This window comes from Marmota flaviventris, chromosome 9 (genome assembly GCF_047511675.1).
Source record: "Marmota flaviventris isolate mMarFla1 chromosome 9, mMarFla1.hap1, whole genome shotgun sequence".
In the NCBI taxonomy this organism is placed as follows: Eukaryota; Metazoa; Chordata; class Mammalia; order Rodentia; family Sciuridae; genus Marmota; species Marmota flaviventris.
The window spans coordinates 8,110,423-8,126,882 of NC_092506.1; positions in this window are offsets into that span (position 1 = coordinate 8,110,423).

Consider the following 16,460-nt stretch of genomic DNA (forward strand, 5'->3'; position numbering starts at 1 on the left):
GTTGAAGGACAGGGCAGTCGCAAGTCATGCATGCGGGTGCTTCCTTGGCCTGAATGCTCACAGGATGCCGCTGCGGTGGGGTGGCGTGTCATCTGCACTCCACCGATGAGGACCCGGCCTGGTGAGCAACAGAGTGTGCCCAAAGTCACAGTGGGCAGAAGGGCCGGTGGTTCAAACCAAGGCCTTCTGGCTCTGGGGTCCATCTCAAGCACCATCTTATCTTCTCCTGGTCCCCGAAAGACAACAGTGAAATTATTGTGAACCCCCAAAACTAAGACCAAGACGTTAAAGTCTCCTGCCAGACTCTGTCCCCAGCCACTCGCCATGCTGACAGACTCAGGGTCAAAAACAGGTCTAACAGAAGCTGAGAGAAAGTGAAAGAAAAATTAAGGAAGGCCCGCAGCCGACCGGGAGGAAGAGCTGGAGGAAGAGCCTTCGAGGCCAGGGAGGCAGATAGAATGGCAAAGAAGGGCTTCTACTGCCACCTCCTACAGGTCGGGCCCACGGGACTAGAAGGAGAGGACCTCTCAGTTGTCACTGGGGAGGGGAGGGGACTTGGAGATAAGGACCCGTTGGGAGTCAACTGGATTAGCCAGGCCAGGAGAGTCCGGGGCAGGTGACCGTCTCAGGCCATCCCCCCGTGAAGCTGCAGTGAGGAGTCCCCCCTTCAAGGAGCCACCCGCAAGAGGTAACAACATGTTGCCACATCTTCTGAGGCAGGAAGTACCCACAGAAAGAAGTCTGGACCCTGAGCTTCACCGGTGACCCTGGGACCTTAGATGGGTGACAGGTGTGGTCCAAACCCTGAGGCAAGGGGTCAGACCATCGTTGGAGCCAGGATCGGAGAGGAGCGGAAAAACGGATGGGTCAGGACTGGTGAGGTGCTGGGCGGGAGGTGTTCGGCGAGGCTGGATGGGCAAAATCAGACCCTGGTGACTTCCTGTCTGTCGCCATGGGGGATCATAGGGCAGAATCTCGGCATTCCAGGCCTGAGCAGCTACGGTCCCAAAGGGAGACGGAAGCCACGCGTCATCTCAACAGAGGAAACTTAATAGGAAGAATCAGCCCAGTGCAGTGGCACACGCCTGCGATCCCAGCGCCTCAGGAGGCCGAGGCAGGAGGATCACAAGTGCAAGGCCAGACTTGGCAACTTCATGAGACTCTGTCTTTAAAGAAGTAAAAATGAACTAGGCATTTGCGACGGTTAAAATAGGGTTTCAATGTGTCCCCAGGTTCAGTCTCCATTGTGAGGCCTTAGGAAAGTGGAACTTAATTCAACTATGGTGTTCAGAGATGAGGCCGTTGGGAGGTGACAAAGATTACACAAGGTCATCCGAGCAGAGCCCTGTGGTTGAGTAGTGGTGGCTCTGTGAGAAGAGAGAGACCAGAAGACACACACACAGGTGCCCCCATCTTTCCATGGGACGCCGTACACCACCATGGGCCTCAGCCAGGAGGGAGGCTCACCAGACCGAGACCTTGGACCTCCAGAACCATGAGCCAAATGAACCTCTTCTGTGCCAGCCTTGGGAGGCTGAGGCAGGAGGATCAAAAGTCAAGGCCAGCCTGGATAACACAGGGAGACCCCATCGCAAAATAAATAAGTAGATAAACCTCTCTCCTCTATAGGTTATTGAACCTCAGGTATTTCATTATAATAATGGAAAACGGACTAAAGCATCGCATTGAAGAAGAGAAAGGAAGACTCGGGCATCAGGGAGGTGGGCCCCTCAGGAAGTGGCACCCACCCCTGAGGTTGGGGGCTAGATAAGGGATTAGGATAACTGAAACCCGGAAGCTTGGAATGCAGAGCTCTAAGGAGCAGGGCCACCAGCAGGTGCTGGTGTGTCTCAGAGAACATGAGGGAGGTGCTCTACCTGCTGAAAAACACAAACTGAACCCAGCCAAGCTAGGAGGACAGAGCTGGAGTGCCGCAGCCCCGCTGGCCCACAGGAGGCAGACAGGAAACATCAAGGCCCTCCCTCCTCCAGGCCTGTGTGGCTCCCTCTGGTGTCCCCTGTAGTCAGAGCCCAGCAGGGAGACAGCGGGCAAAGCAGAATCAGGGTGTGTGGAATCCCAGCTCCGGCCTCCCAATGCTGGATGGAGGGGGGTTGGAGCTGAGAGTCCCTAATCCACACCTCTGGCGCTTGGCATTCATCCACGCCCTTCCGCATACATTTCTGAACTTCTGCACAACAAAATTAACTCAGGGCCGGGGCTCGGCTCAGTGGTAGAATGTGTGCTCGGCATGCACAAGGCCCTGCATTCCGTCCCCAGCACCACAAAAGAATAGTACAATAAAATACCTCTGTCTGTGCATCCCAAGATGAACCATCCTTCACACCAAAGAAGACGCTCACCCGCGTCATTCCACTTGGGCTGCCCCAACAAAATGCAGCAGACCGGGTGACAGTGAGATTTATGGTCTCGCAGTTCCGGAAACCAGGGGTTCAAGATCAAGGTGCTGTCAGGGTTGATTTCTCAAGGGATGGGCCCTTTCTCCTGCCTCATAAATAATCCCCTTCTCGCTGTGCAGAGAAAGAGACCGAGGAGGAAAAAGAGAGTGAATTATTAGATCAGAAGTAATGTTGTCGGCGGGGCCGAGGCTGTAGCTTAGTGGTGGAAGGCTTGTCTAGCACAAGCAAGGCCTGGGTGAAGCCCCAGCACTGCAAAATTTTAAAATAAATTAATTAAATTAAATTTAAAAGTCTGTTCTGCTAGCCAGGCTTGATGGTGGCACATGCCTATAATCCCAGCCACCCAGGAGGCCGAGTCAGGAGGATCACAAATTGGAGGCCAGCCTTGGCAACTTAGCAAGACCCAGTCTCAAGATAAAAAATGAAGGACTGGGGGATGCAATGCATTAGTAGAGTACCCCTGGGTTCAACCCTTAGTGCCCCTAAAAATATATTTTTTTTAATAATTAATGTTTGTGACGATGACGAAGGTACTCAAAGTCTACAGAGGATGTGCTGGCAGAAGCCTCCGAGTCCTGGTCTCTCCCCTGAGGAAGGAGTGCAGGAGATCGACCCTGGTCCCCAGGCGGTGCTGTCCTGGGCTCCGCGTTGGTCTCTGCTCCTCCCAGCAGTGGCGTTATCCAGGTCAGCTCAGGAGCGTTGGCCGCAGAGCCCTGGGCAGTCTCCGGCTCTGCCACCTCAGCACCTTGGACGTGGACTCACCGCAGCGCTGGGCCGGCTGGTGAAACAGAAGTGCTCTCCCCCTCACCTCAGCTGGTCCTCACCCGCAAGAGCCTCCTGGCAGCGATCCTTCCAAGGCCCCCGCGCTGGGAGCCCCGGCCCCTGATCCCTCACCCTCACCCAGCCCTGCCCTTTCCAAACCCCAGACCCTCGGCTACACCGCCGGCCGGCCAGCCCTCCCTACACGCTTACCAGTATTTCGGCCTCGTGGGCCTGAGTTCTCCATCAAAACTGCAACTCGGCTGCAAACAGATGGGCACCGCCGGGTGCCAACGAGAGGTGGGGTTTGGTGCTGGTTTGGTTTGGTTTGTTGTCCTGTGGCTGCAGCCAGGGATGGAACCCAGGGCCTTTGCCTGCCAGACCCGCGCTCTACCCCTGAGTTACATGCCAGCCCCCAGCAAAACCTTCCATTACAGAATCAGACAGTTTAGCCCCGGAGCTAAACCTTTAGGCACCGCGCATGAGCTACTGTAGGTCCGAGGATCTGGCCTCCAAACCAAGTGGGACCCCTGAGCTCTGCCTGAGCACCGACCTGCCCTTTGCTGTCTTTCAGGCTGAGCCCGACTGAGACAGTAAAGCTACAGACATCCACCTCCGGTCGGCACCAAGTCCACACAAGAATCATCTGGAAACCAGGCCCTACATGGTTTCTCCCAAATCCAACGTTCCTCCTGCCCCAGGAGAGGATCAGAGGGGGCCGCAGACAGCGTCCTTGGACCTGAGCCATCTACCCCTGCAACTGAAGCCTAAGCGCATTCCCACGTGATAGGTCACTGCACACACTGGCCTCCGTGGTCTCAAAACACCCGGTGTCTGATGGATGCGCCAGAGGATGCCTAGGTGACCCAGGAGGACCGGGGTTGCCATCACAGCTGAGCCACCTCGGGGCCTGGCCCTCTGAGGCACAGAGCTGCCCCACCCACAGAGGTAGCCCCGCCCAGAGGAAGCCTGCACCCCTCAGTTGGTCCACACTCGGGATGTGGCTGAAGGGTGGACCCAGGTGCAGAGTGCCCACGGCCATAGCTGGCCCTTCCTTCGACTGCAACTAGAGGGAGATGTGACGCCTCCCTCCGTCTCCCACTTCCATTTCCCAGGAAGCCTCCTGCCCACGAACCTCCACCCCAAGTCTCTTCCTGGGAACCCCGCGTGAGGCGGAAGCTCAGACACATGGGCACTTGATGTCCAGGGTGAGTCTCCGCCAGGGCCCAGCCGCAGGCCAGGGCAGTTTATCTAAAGGAGGCTCGGAGTTACAGGGGGGGCTCGGAGGTGCTCCCCAGCCCAGTGGCTGAGCAGCAGAAGCCCCGGGAACCTATGGGGACTGCGAGGGCACACGGCCTGCGCCCGCTGCAGAACCTGCTCTTGATCTGGTCCCACGCGAAACAGGCACCTTAGGGTGACTCCGTCAGTGGTTGAAGGAACTCAGATGCGGGGTGCGAAACCTCCCTCCTTAACGGTAGGTGGTGTGGGGTGCGGCCGCCACTCTTTTGCCTGGGAGGGGACCCTAGACTGAGGTGGCAGGTCCCTGGACTCTGACGGGTGTCCCCCATCTCGTTGGTATCTGTCCTACTGATGCATCTGAAAGCACCTGTGCATCCTGCTTGTCGGGCCTGTTAGCCTGTTTCTTGTCCCTGTCACGGAATACACAGACCAGGAAATTCAAAAAGAGCAGAAATGCACCTCCTCGCAGCTCCGGAGCCTGGGAAGTCCAGGAGCCGATGCTGATACCAAGGAGCGCACTCCTGCCCGGGCATCCACGACAGAAGGCGTCACATGGAGGTCAGAGGGAGAGCAAGAGGGGACGAACCGCTTCCCCCGTGACCAGGTCACATCTCCCAAGAGCCTTATGGTGGCAATTAATCTTCAGCTCGAGTTAGGACAGACCTTCAACCAAGGCAGGGTCCACGTGTGGAAGGACACCCAGGTAGGACCCGAGGCTGTTCTCAGGTTAGAGATCAAGGCCTCTGCCACCACTACAGGGACAGAAAGCAGGACAGCTGGTGTGGCCCTGGGCAAGTCTGTGACGGGAGAGGCAGGTGGCGGGCAGGCACCCTTGCTCCTGAGCCGACTGGACACCTGGAGCCACAGCTGCAGTTGCAGCCACCACTGGACAGCGGTCACAGCAACCAGTGCCTCTTCCCACAGCCCAGGCCGACCAGCAAGCAGCGCGGGGCAGGGCTGGGAATCGCCTCCCCTGCAGGGACCCGTGTTCTCCGAGGCCAGGAAGCTCGGGCTCCTCCTACCCTGCACAGGCTGGAGAGTCCCGCCTGTACCTCCCGGGGGGCTGGCCACGGGGCGGGAGGTCCCGACCCACCAAGCCCAAACGCCCTTTCTCCCTGGAGCACCAGAGTCTTACTTTAACTGTGGTTTATACAAAGGGAAGAGAAAACAACAGGGCTTTTATGTTAAACATCTAACTGGCCAGCACTGAGGAGCTTCCCCTAGTCCCAGCTGCCCTGAGGCTGAGGCAGGAGGATCGCTTTAGCACAAGAGTTCAAGGCCCATCTCAAGAAACCAAGGGGCTGGTGGGAAAGCCCAAGTTCTCAGTCTCCTCGTTCTAATCACCTGGGGACTTGGTTCAGACGGGGACGCTCGGCCCTGCCCCACGCCGGCCCTGAGTCAAGTCATCAAGGCATCGAGGGGCATTTTCCCCAGTGGAGTTCACATCCTGGGGCGGGGATTCTCAGTCCCCGGGTGAAGCTGAGACACGTCCTCAACTTGTCCCTGGAGCACGCTGAGCAGCAGGGTATTTGTGAGGGCCTCAGGGGGGGAGGAGTCAGAGTGGACCTGAGCACACCAGCCTGACACACTGCCGCGGGGGCAGAGCCGCGGAAATGACAGATTACGCAAGTCCCGGGAAAGCCCAGACCCGGTGGAGAGAGACAGCATGGCCCGGGCCTCTGGGGACACGGACGTGGGGAGCGTGCACAGCTGCGTTGGATCAGGCGCTGAGGCACCTCTGGACGTTGGGTGCTCAGGTCTGGGGACTCCTGAGCCAGCACGTCTGCTAAGGCTCCGTCCGCACAGATCTGACTGCGAGGAGGAACTTGCGGGGCAGAGGGGAGGCCGGGGCTGCAGAGGATCAAGGTCCCTGCTCAGAACAGGGGCTGCTGAACTCGTGGGGACGGGACCTTCTCACAAAGAATCCAGAGCTTTCGGCCACACAAGAGGAACAAAGGTCAGAGGAGGAGGGTGCAGGGAGCCTAAGGAAAGTTCTGGAGACAGGAAGTGGCTTCAGGGCAATTTTTTTTTTCTCTTTTGGTGGCACTGAGGATTGACCCTGGGGCGCTCTACCACTGAGCTGCATCCCCAGCCCTTTCTAATTTTTATTTTAAGGGTCTCCACTAAGTTGCCAAGACCAGCCTAGAACCTGGGATCCTCCCGCCTCAGCCTCCTGAGTACCTGGGTGTGCGTGGTGTGCGCGGCTCACTGAAAATTAACTTTGTCACGAAGACAGACATCTCCAGAGTCGCTCTGAGAGGAGGCTGTGAGCCTGGGCGGCCGTGGCATCTCCCCCAGTGGAGGGTGCTCACGGCTCACGGGCTCCCAGGCCCCCCTGCCCCTCGCGTGCTCTGTCCTCCTCCAGCCAGCGCCTGTCCCCGGGCCATGGCTGACCACCACCACAGCGCGTGCTGGACTGGATTCTGGAACACACATTGCTGGGCGTCTTGGCTTTTTCTTGGCTGCAACTAAAAGACCCACCCAGAACAATTGTAGAGGCGGAAAAGTGTATTTGGGGGCTCACGGTTTCAGAGGTCTTGAGCTCCATTCCTCGCGGCTCCAGGTGAGGCTGACATCATGGTGGAAGAGTGTGGCAGCGGAGGCAGCTCACATGCTGATCAGGAAGCAGAGAGACTCCACTGGCCAGATACAAATACAGACCCCGAAGCCACTCCCCAGTGCCCACCTCCCCCAGCCACACCCCACCTGCCCCCAGTCACCTGTCAGCTGACCGCTCCGGTGATTAATTCACTGGTTGGGTTAAGATTCTCACAGCCCAGTCGTCTCCCCTCTGAACCGTCTCGCATTGTCTCACACGCGAGCTTCTGGGGACACCCCGCATCCAAACCACGACACTGGGTCTCGGGCCTCGTGATGGAGGCCCAGCTTGGTGTGTCTGTCTGTTATATTTGTGGGTGTGGGGCTGGCGCTAGGATGTCCCACCTGTCCAGAGAGTGTGACCATTTGGGACAGGAGGACTAATCAGGAATGTAGAGTTGAATCAAGTTAACTCTGAAAATGGGAAAGACTGTGTCCAGGGCCACCTCCCAGTGAAGCCCAACTCCCCCCAGGGCCCTTGGGGAGGGCCAGGCATGGGGGACACTGCAGTGGGAGGTTCCATGTGCTCGTCCATCAGGGACTTGCTCCAGGAGGGGAGAGGGGCTGGATTTGGGGGCTTTGATAACGGAGGTTCTGATTCACACTGGCCGTTCGATCGATCGATCGTTGTGTGCTGCGGGTTCTAATGCGGTTCTCAGCCTTTAAACCCCCCTGGGCGCTCTGCTGGACCATTGCTTTCTCCAGAGAAAATGTACCCGTGGCTCATCTGCATATGAAAGGAAGCTTACCATCGCGGCCATCAGGGAGGGCTCACCTGCTCACCAAGACCACAGTGAAGTGCCACCCACACCAACAGGACACGTGTCAGCCAGGATGCAGAGAAATTGAAACTGCCCCTCGTTGCTCAAGGAAATGCAAAATGGTACAGCCACTGTGGAAAACACTTGGACTGTTTGTTTGGTTGGTGGGTTGGTTGGTTTTATGAGTGCTGGGGATGGAACCCAGGGCCTCGCACACACTAGGCAAGTGCTTCACCACTGAGCCACACCCGCAGTCCTGACAGACCCTTTGGGACCCTGACCATGTGACCCAATGCTTCCACTCCTTGGTATACACCCAAGAGAAACGACAGCCCTCTTCCACACAAAGCCTTGTGCATGAATATTCATAGCGAAATTGTTCGTAATGAACCAAAAAGTAGGAGACCGCCCGCAGTTGGTGGACTGTTGACAGATCAGTTAAATTGGTGTATCCTCACGGAGGAATGTTCTTCCACCACCCAAAGGAGTGAAGAATCGACAGGCGCTGATCCTGAAGACATCCCGTAAGTCAGAGAAGCCAGTCGCTAAAGGACCTTTCTGGGCATGATCATGATCCCGGGGACTGAACCCAGGGGCGCCCTTCACGGAGTCTCATCCCCAGCCCTTTTTATTTTATTTTGAGACAGGGTCTTGCAAAGTTGCCCAGGCTGGCCTTGAACTTGGGATCCTCCTGCCTCAGCCTCCGGAGCAGCTGGGATTACAGGGGTGAGCCACCTCACCCGACTAGAACTGGTAACACCTTCATGCTGAATCACCCCCATGGCACCAGGGAGAGAAGGAGGAGAGAGAGATAAAGGTGGCCATTGGAGCCGCCCAGGCTTCCTGGCACTGACATCCAGAAGAGTCCTCGCCCGCCACCAGCCATAGAGAAGGGAAGTGGTCCCTGTGAGGAGCTCCCTGGAGCCCTCCCTCTCTGCCAATCAATGTCTTTGTCTCCCGCCTCCCTGCAGCCCCCTGAGGGCAGGGTCCGGGTCCACCTTCCCCCGTCTCCCCCCAGGCCCCAGGTCTCGGCAGGAAGGAGGACTCCCGGGTTGGATGAATGACTGGGTCTTTGGAAGCGGAAATCGTCCAGGAGGAGGTGACCCAGAGGGTCTGCCTCGGTCCATTTTGTGTTGCTGTGACAAAGTACTTGAGGCTGTAATTCATAAAGAACACTCTTTATTTGGCTCATGGCTCTAGAGGCTGGGAAGCCCGGAACATCTGAGGGCCTCCTTGCATCCTGACACGGCGGAGTGTCACATGGAGGGACAAAGGCAGCGGGCTAGCTGGGGTTTCTCTTCCTCTTCTTATAAAGCCACCAGTGCCACTGACGAGAGGATTCTGAGATGTCCTAAATTAAGTCACAGAACAGAGGGAAGAGAGGAGCCCTTTCAACCCCCAGCTCCAAGCTGAATCAACAAAGAGAAGCCCTGCTCTGCATCCCCTTCCCCATGGGTCCTGCTTGTGAACCAACCAACCGAGGAGTAAAAACCTTCTCTGAGGACCAGCCGCCCACCCAGGCCTTGGCCCATGGGGTGCCGCCCCGCCCCTGCCCACATTCTAGGAGGTTCAGCGCATATGATTCATGCTTCCTCCCCAGAATTTTATCAAAAGAGTGCCGGCCCCTCAGGTCTGCAGGACACTTTTCCACCCGCCATCTGTCCACGCTGCTGGTGGTCGAAGGAGCTAGCCCCTGGACCGCTCCTGCACCTCTGGGCTGGCATCCGCACGACTCAACAAACCCTTTGTTTTCAGAGTCTCAAGTCTGACTTCCCACCATCCCGGCGTCCTCCCCCGTGACCTCCTCTGATTCCATCATTTGCCCCCCTCCAAGTACCATCAACGAATGAATTTGGGGACTAAACCCCCAAAACATGGTATCTGGGGTACCACATTCAAACCTCAGCAGGCCCCACCCTGCAGTGAAATCGAGAGACGGGGTCTTCAGAGGATGGGCCTCCTGGTCCCCAGTGGTGCCCAGCAACCTGGAGGCCACACTGAGGATCCTCCCCAGAAAAGAAATCAGGACCTAGACCTGGGACGGCACTCCCGAGGTTGTCCATCATTCAGCGAGGTGCAGAGACTACCCAGGAGGGGAGGGTCACGGCCCAAGAGTGTCCCTCCCGGGGACAGACCCTAAGAGGCAGAGCTGTGCTGTAAAGGGACAGGCTACATGAAGGAAGTCCCGACATCCCCCGCGACATGGATAAACCTGGAGCACACCGTGTTACGTGAAATAAGCCAGACACGGACAGACAACGTGATCTCACTCGTACACGGCAGGGTCTCCCTTGTTACCCAGGCTGCCCTGGAACCTGGGCTCCAGAGATCCTCCTGCCTCAGCCTCCTGAGCCGCCGGGTCTAGGTACAGGTGCTCGCGCTGTGCGTGGGCAAAGAGGATTTTGAATGTTGCACCACACAGAAACAATAAAGGCGCGAGGTGACGGATATGTTAATTACCGTGATTTGATAATTACATAGTGTATAAATGTCTCAAAACAGCACATTGCACTCCATAAATCTGTGCCATTTAAAAATAAAATGTCAGACTGAGTTCCCGGCAGGGAAGGAGAGGAGCCAGGGGGCCAGCCCAGGTCTGAGTGGCTCAGGATGGTGCTAGGCAAAGGCTCCGGGGTCCACCCAACGTTGGCTTGAGCCTCCGCCACCGTGGCCTGCGCTTCAAGAGATGAAACTGCCTGGTCCTCAGTTGACTCTGCTGTAAGTGGCACTCCAGTGGGACCCGCCAGGGAGGGCCCCTTTAAGGCTTAAAGAGGACGATACCCGCAAGGTGCTCCCGGCCAGCGGCCAGCGTGTGGACACCAGGTCCTCAGCCCTCGCTCCTCCTTGGGCCCCCATCCACTCTGAGCCCTCTGTGCTGGCCTCCTGATTCAGTTCCCAGGAGGAGACGCTGCGCGGGCCCCGTGGCTGCTGTGGATCAGCTGAGGGAATCCAATGGGCCCTTCAGCTTGGGGGTCGCCTCCTTGTCAAGCCTGGGCTGTTCCCCAAGAACGTCCAGCTCAGGGCCAGCCACAGCCACTGCAGGTCCCAGCCAGGTTCGGGGACATTCCACAGGTGCTCGCGGGCAGGCCGGGACCGGAACCCGGTGGGTGTAGCCCTGCGGGGCTCCTGGGGACTTGGACGCTCCAAGGACTTGGACTGTCCAGGAGGCAGCGCAGGGCAGCAGATGACACCGTGTTTTGACAGCACAGCTGTGGCCATCTTGGAAACTCAGGAATGTGACGTGCTCGCAGAGGGGTCCCTGTGACCTTCCAGCTGCAAACAGAGGCCCCACCTCGTGGGTAATGGCCTCACCATCTGCCGGGGGCCGCGGCTGCCTGTCCTGCGCACTGGGGTCCGCACACTGCACGGGCCTCCCTCCTGGGGAAACGGTGGCAAGATTCAGGCCTGGGCTGTGCGTGGCCAAGCCACCGCCTCCTCCTGGGGACCCTCTTTTTCTTACCCTGTGTCTCCATTGAGGCCACCAGGGCCCAGAGCCGTAGGGTCCTCTGCTGCCTCTGCTGAGCCAAAGATGCCTTCCCATTCTTGCCCTGGCTCTCACGGCCCCTCAGAAGCTGCAAAGAGGTCCTGGTATCTCCCCCTGACCTGTTGTCACATCTGAAGAATGACGAGGTACAGGGATCGAGATGGTGAAGGGAGGTGCTGCCTGGATACAGAAAAGTCCAGCCACAGGGAGGACTTCAGGTTTGGTTGAATCCAGCAGCTCTGCTGCATTTTCAGAACTTGATTTCTTCCCTCTCTGTCATCCGCAGATTCAGCTGGACCCCAAGGGACATTCCCTCAGGGTCACAGGTAGCTGCCACCTGTTTCCAAGGCTATCTGCGTCTGTGTCCGCAGCCAGCAGAGAAGAGTGAGCGTGTCCCCCAGTAGTCCATACATTCACAAATTTGACCCAGGTGTGACCGAGAATGTGCTGGAGAAACAGTGGATATTGCAAGAAACTCTGGAGTTTTTAAGCAAATGTAAATGGGAGGATTTGGAGGCTGCCCTGTCAACCCTCATCCCAGATCAAAGCCCTGGGCCCTGAGCCAGGCTAACACCAGCCTGCACTTTTATTCTATTCAAATATGTGGGTTCAACAGGAGCCCATCTTCCCTCTGGACTGATGGCTGCAGAGGGGTGGTGCTGACAGAGACCCTGGATCATGCACGATTGCTCGTCACCGTCCCAGGCCACCTCAGAGTCTCCGCTGTGAACGAGGGTTCAGATCTCTCTGCCTCACGCCCCAGACGGCTCTTTGTAACTGCAGAGGAGCCTCCTGTCCCCCTTCTGATCCCCAAGGCAGGTGTCACATCTGGATTGTGACCATTGGTTTGGCAAAGGGATGTTTCTGAGAACTCAGTCCCTTGGAAGATGGTGGTCCAGAGAGCTGTCAAACTGAGGGAGAAGCTTTGCATTTTTACTAAAGAAGGAAGGAAGGAAGGAGGGAGGGAGGGAGGAGGAGGAAGGAGGGAAGGAGGGAGGGAGGAGGGAAGGAGGGAGGAGAGAGGGAGGGAGGGAGGGAGGAGAGAGGGAGGGAGGGAGGGAGGAGGGAGGGAGGAAGGAGGGAGAGAGGGAAGGAGGGAGGAGGGAGGGAGGGAGGGAGAGAGGGAAGGAGGGAGGAGAGAGGGAGGGAGGGAGGGAGGAGGGAAGGAGGGAGGAGAGAGGGAGGGAGGGAGGGAGGAGGGAAGGAGGGGGGGGGAGGGAGGAAGTTGGCTGTACTTGCCTTTAGATGCACCCGGCCAGATTGCTGATTCAATAAGCAAACGTGGAACAGACTGAGAAAATGCAGAGTGAGCTACAAGACGCGGCATTGAGGGCCATGAACGTGAACTTGGGGGTGTTTATGGAGCAGTTGCTGAGTGCAGCGCTCCGCTCCGTGGGTGGCTCTCTGCAGGGGGAGGGCTGGGGATTTACGATGTTAATTAAGCTCATGGATGCCAGCTCCCGGGTAACCTGCGTGTCCTACTTGGCCATCGGGGTGCAGATGAGGGCTCCAGCTACACAGCCAAGGTTCTGGCACCCGGCCACCCACACCAGCCAGCCCTGCACCCAGCACCCAGGGACCCTGGAGCGACTCACGGTGCTCAGTGCAGGTCCAGCGTCTCCGCCTGGCCGCGCCCCCCTGCAGCCTCTGCTGGGCCACCCTGGGGACCTGGAAGGTCCAGGTGAGGCTGGGCTGGGGCAGACGCACAGGGCTCTGCGTCCTCCCAATGGCTGCACTGTCCACGGTCACTCGCTGCCCGAGCCCAGAGGCTCACCACCCCTCCTAGAAACAGCTCGGCAGGACAGGCCCCAGCCTCCCTCTGCAGCACCCTCTCGGCCACCCCTGCCTCCTCTCCTCCTCCCTGGGCACCTCTGCACCCGGCCTAGGAGGAGAAACCCGCATAAGGGGACTGAGCCCACACCAGGCCCCTGCCCTAAAGAGCAGCGTCAGAGTCCACTTTCTGCTGCTGTAACAGAATACCTGAGCCCGGGGCTCAGAGGGCAGAGAGTTCTGGATGCTGGGAAACCCCAGGGTGGGGCGCCAGGTCCTGCGAGGGCCTCCCTGGGGCATCCTTACCAGGCGGGGGCATCCCGTGGAGGCAGAAAGAGGACAGGAAGGGGCTGAGCTCACTCTCAAGAGGGCCAGCTGCGTCCTCAGCCCTTTTTCTTAGAGGCAGGGTCTTGCTGAGTTGCTTTAGGGCCTCACTGAGTTGCTGAGGCTGGGTTTGAACTTGCCGTCCTCCCGCCTCAGCCTCCCAGTGGCTGGGCTTTACGGCCACCTCTCGCCCAGCAACCTGGTCACCTCCCAAGGCCCCACCTCTGTTCCGTGACAATAGCAATTAAGTTCCACGTGAGTTTTGGAGCCAGGGCAAGCAGACTCTCCTCCCAGCAGGCACTTCAGGGACACGGGCTTCCTCCTTATCAAACTTCTTATTCATCAATAGAGATAAGAAATGAGGCATCCGAGGACTCAAAACCCTTTGCCATCGCTTAAAAATTACACAAGAGAAGCAAAATCAGTGGCTGGAACACAATGGAGGCTAAGTTTTTATCTCATGTAAAAAGGAAGTCTAGGGGTAACCAGTGGGGATTAATACAGCAGCTGCGTGGCCATCAGTGAGCCAAGCTCCTTCTTTCTTGTTCCTCATCATCATTGACATGAAGATTCCATCCTTGAGGTCACCTCATCTTCCCAAAATAGCTACTGTAGCTCCAGACATCGCATCCATGTTCCAGGCAGCAGGGAGTAAGAAGGAACAAGGGCAAAAAAAGACAGGCCTTCCAGCTGAGTCAGCCTCCTTTGAAGAGCTTTCCCAGAAACACCACCCGGTAACTTTTGCTCGCATCTCCTTGGCCTCTTTCTGAGAAACCAGGGAATGTGGTGTTATAAAAAGCTCATTGACACACCCAGCTCTAGAGGTTTTCTGTTGCTCAGGGAGACGGGATGGGCCGCAGCCTTGGCCACACCTTCTTGAGAGCTGAATGAGATTAGAACTTCAAGCCACCTCCTCTCCTGGGTCCTGGTCAGGGCCAAAGGGTTGGAATAGTAGAAGTCCAGGAACAGTGATGGTGGCATCTTAAAAGAGAAGGCCAAGTCTCAGGTGTCCTTGGCCCACTTTGTACCTGAAGTTTGGCACCATCTTGTGACGTTCGCCTCAGCCAGTCTTCTCTGATAGCCCCCTGCTTCCCCCTTTGTATTTCCTTTGGTCCTTTTCTGTTGGTAAAGCCCGATTCTTCTGCTCAGCTCACTGACACACTAGCTCTGTTATGAAGTGTCGACCGATTGGAGAATAAAAATAAAATAAACCATTCACCTGGGCTCTGACGCGCAGCCTGTAATCCCAGCTACTCGGGAGGCTAAGACAGGAGGATCACAAGTTCGAGGTCAGCCTCAGCAATTTAGCAAGACCTGTCTCAAAATCAAGAGGGCCAGGGAACTAGCTCGGTGGTAAAGCATCCCTGGGCTTAGTTGAAAGAAAGGAAAGGAGGGAGGGGGGGAGAGAGAGAGAGAGAGACAAAGGAAGGAAAGAAGGAAGAGAGTTAGAGGGAGGGAGGGAGGGAGGGAAGGAGGGGAAAGGAAAGGGAAAGAGAACCCATTACTATCTTCAAATTAAATTGGTTGCAATTTCATCCTTTGATGGAGGTATTAAAACCGCAACTGAGTAATGCTCGGCTGGTGGTCCCCTGAGACCGCAGGGTCTTCTATGCCTTCCGGAGCTTGCCCCTCCTGGCCCATCGGTGTGTTGTTTCCCCTCAAAACGATTTATTTCTAGTTGTTCCAGAACAGCCTTGACATCCCGGTCCCCAGTTGTGGATCTGAATGCAAAGCTGGGCTAAGATGAGGGACAGGGACAGGGCAGCTGATCTGAAGAAGGCGCCCCCCCTGGAGAGGCTCTGTTCGAGGCGCCTCAGGCCCCTGTGCTGGCAGCGGGAAGGAAGCAGCCACACCTGGGGAGGAGACCCGGGCAGGCAGGGGGATCGGGGGCAGCGGGACGTCAGGTCACAGCCACGAGGAGGCCAGAGCCTGCCCAGGGTCTGCAGGGACCTCTGAAGACACAGAGGCCCCGGGTGAGGGGCAGGCAGACAGCCTTCCTCCCTCAGCCCCGCAGCGCTGACCTCTCAGGCTCCTGGGGCAGAGCCGCGTCCTGTCTGGCCAATCCCACATGGTGAGTGTGTGGCCCCAGGGGGGAGCCCAGGCGGTGCCGGGGGTGGCTCTGGCTGCTCGGTGGCTCCGGGAAGACCCTCCCCTCTGGGTGCCGCTCTCCCTGGCGGGAAGGAGTAAGGAGATCCAGGTCCTTCTTTTTTCATGTAATCCCTGTGACCTGGGAGGCTGAGGCAGGAGGATGGCACGTTTGAGCCACTTAGCAAGACCCTAAGCCACTTGGGAGGCCCCATCTGAAAAATTACAAAAGGCTGGGGATGGGGCTCCGAGGCACAGTGCCCTGGGCTCAGTCCCCAGGCCTCAAAAAAAAGGCAGAGTCATGGATCCCATCTCCAGAGATTCTGTTTCAGTGGGAACCCAGGAGCCCACGGGGGACTCAGTTCCCCTGGTGGCCACCCAGGGAGTGCCGTGGTCTCCATGCCCCAAAGACAGTCAGAAGCAAGGAGCCTCTGGGTAGTGTCCCCCACGCTCAGCATCTATCACCCCATCTTATCCTCACCACAACCCACGAGGCAGACAAAATTGTGCTCCCATTTCACAGAGAAGTTTCCCGAGGCACAGAGAGGTTCAGAACTTGCCCAAGGTTGCCCAGCTGAGCCCTGGTGGAGCCAAGCTCTGCTGAGCTCTGAGACTCACAGAGAGCCCTTTCTCAAGGGGAATCTTGCATTCAGTCCCAGTACAGGAGGTAAAAGCAGAGACCTGGAGGAGAGGGACCATCTGGTGGTCCTGACCCCCTTTCCCTGCCCTCAGAGCACAGGGACTCTGTAGAACCAGATCTAAGATAAAGAAGGGAGCCAGAGAGGGTGTGTGGCTTGCCCAAGGTCACACAGCATGCAGGTGTCAGAGTTTCAGTGATAGTAGCAGCATTCAGACAGACGAGACCTGCTGGGCAGCTTGGGGTCAGGCCCCATCCACTAGGTGAGTCCACCCTGAGCACCTATTGTTGGGGTCAGCTGTTGCGATCAGGGTTTACCCTGGGAAGGGGGCTTAAGTGGGATCTTTATAAACTCTACTGAGGAGTTGCTAGGGATGCCCGACCCA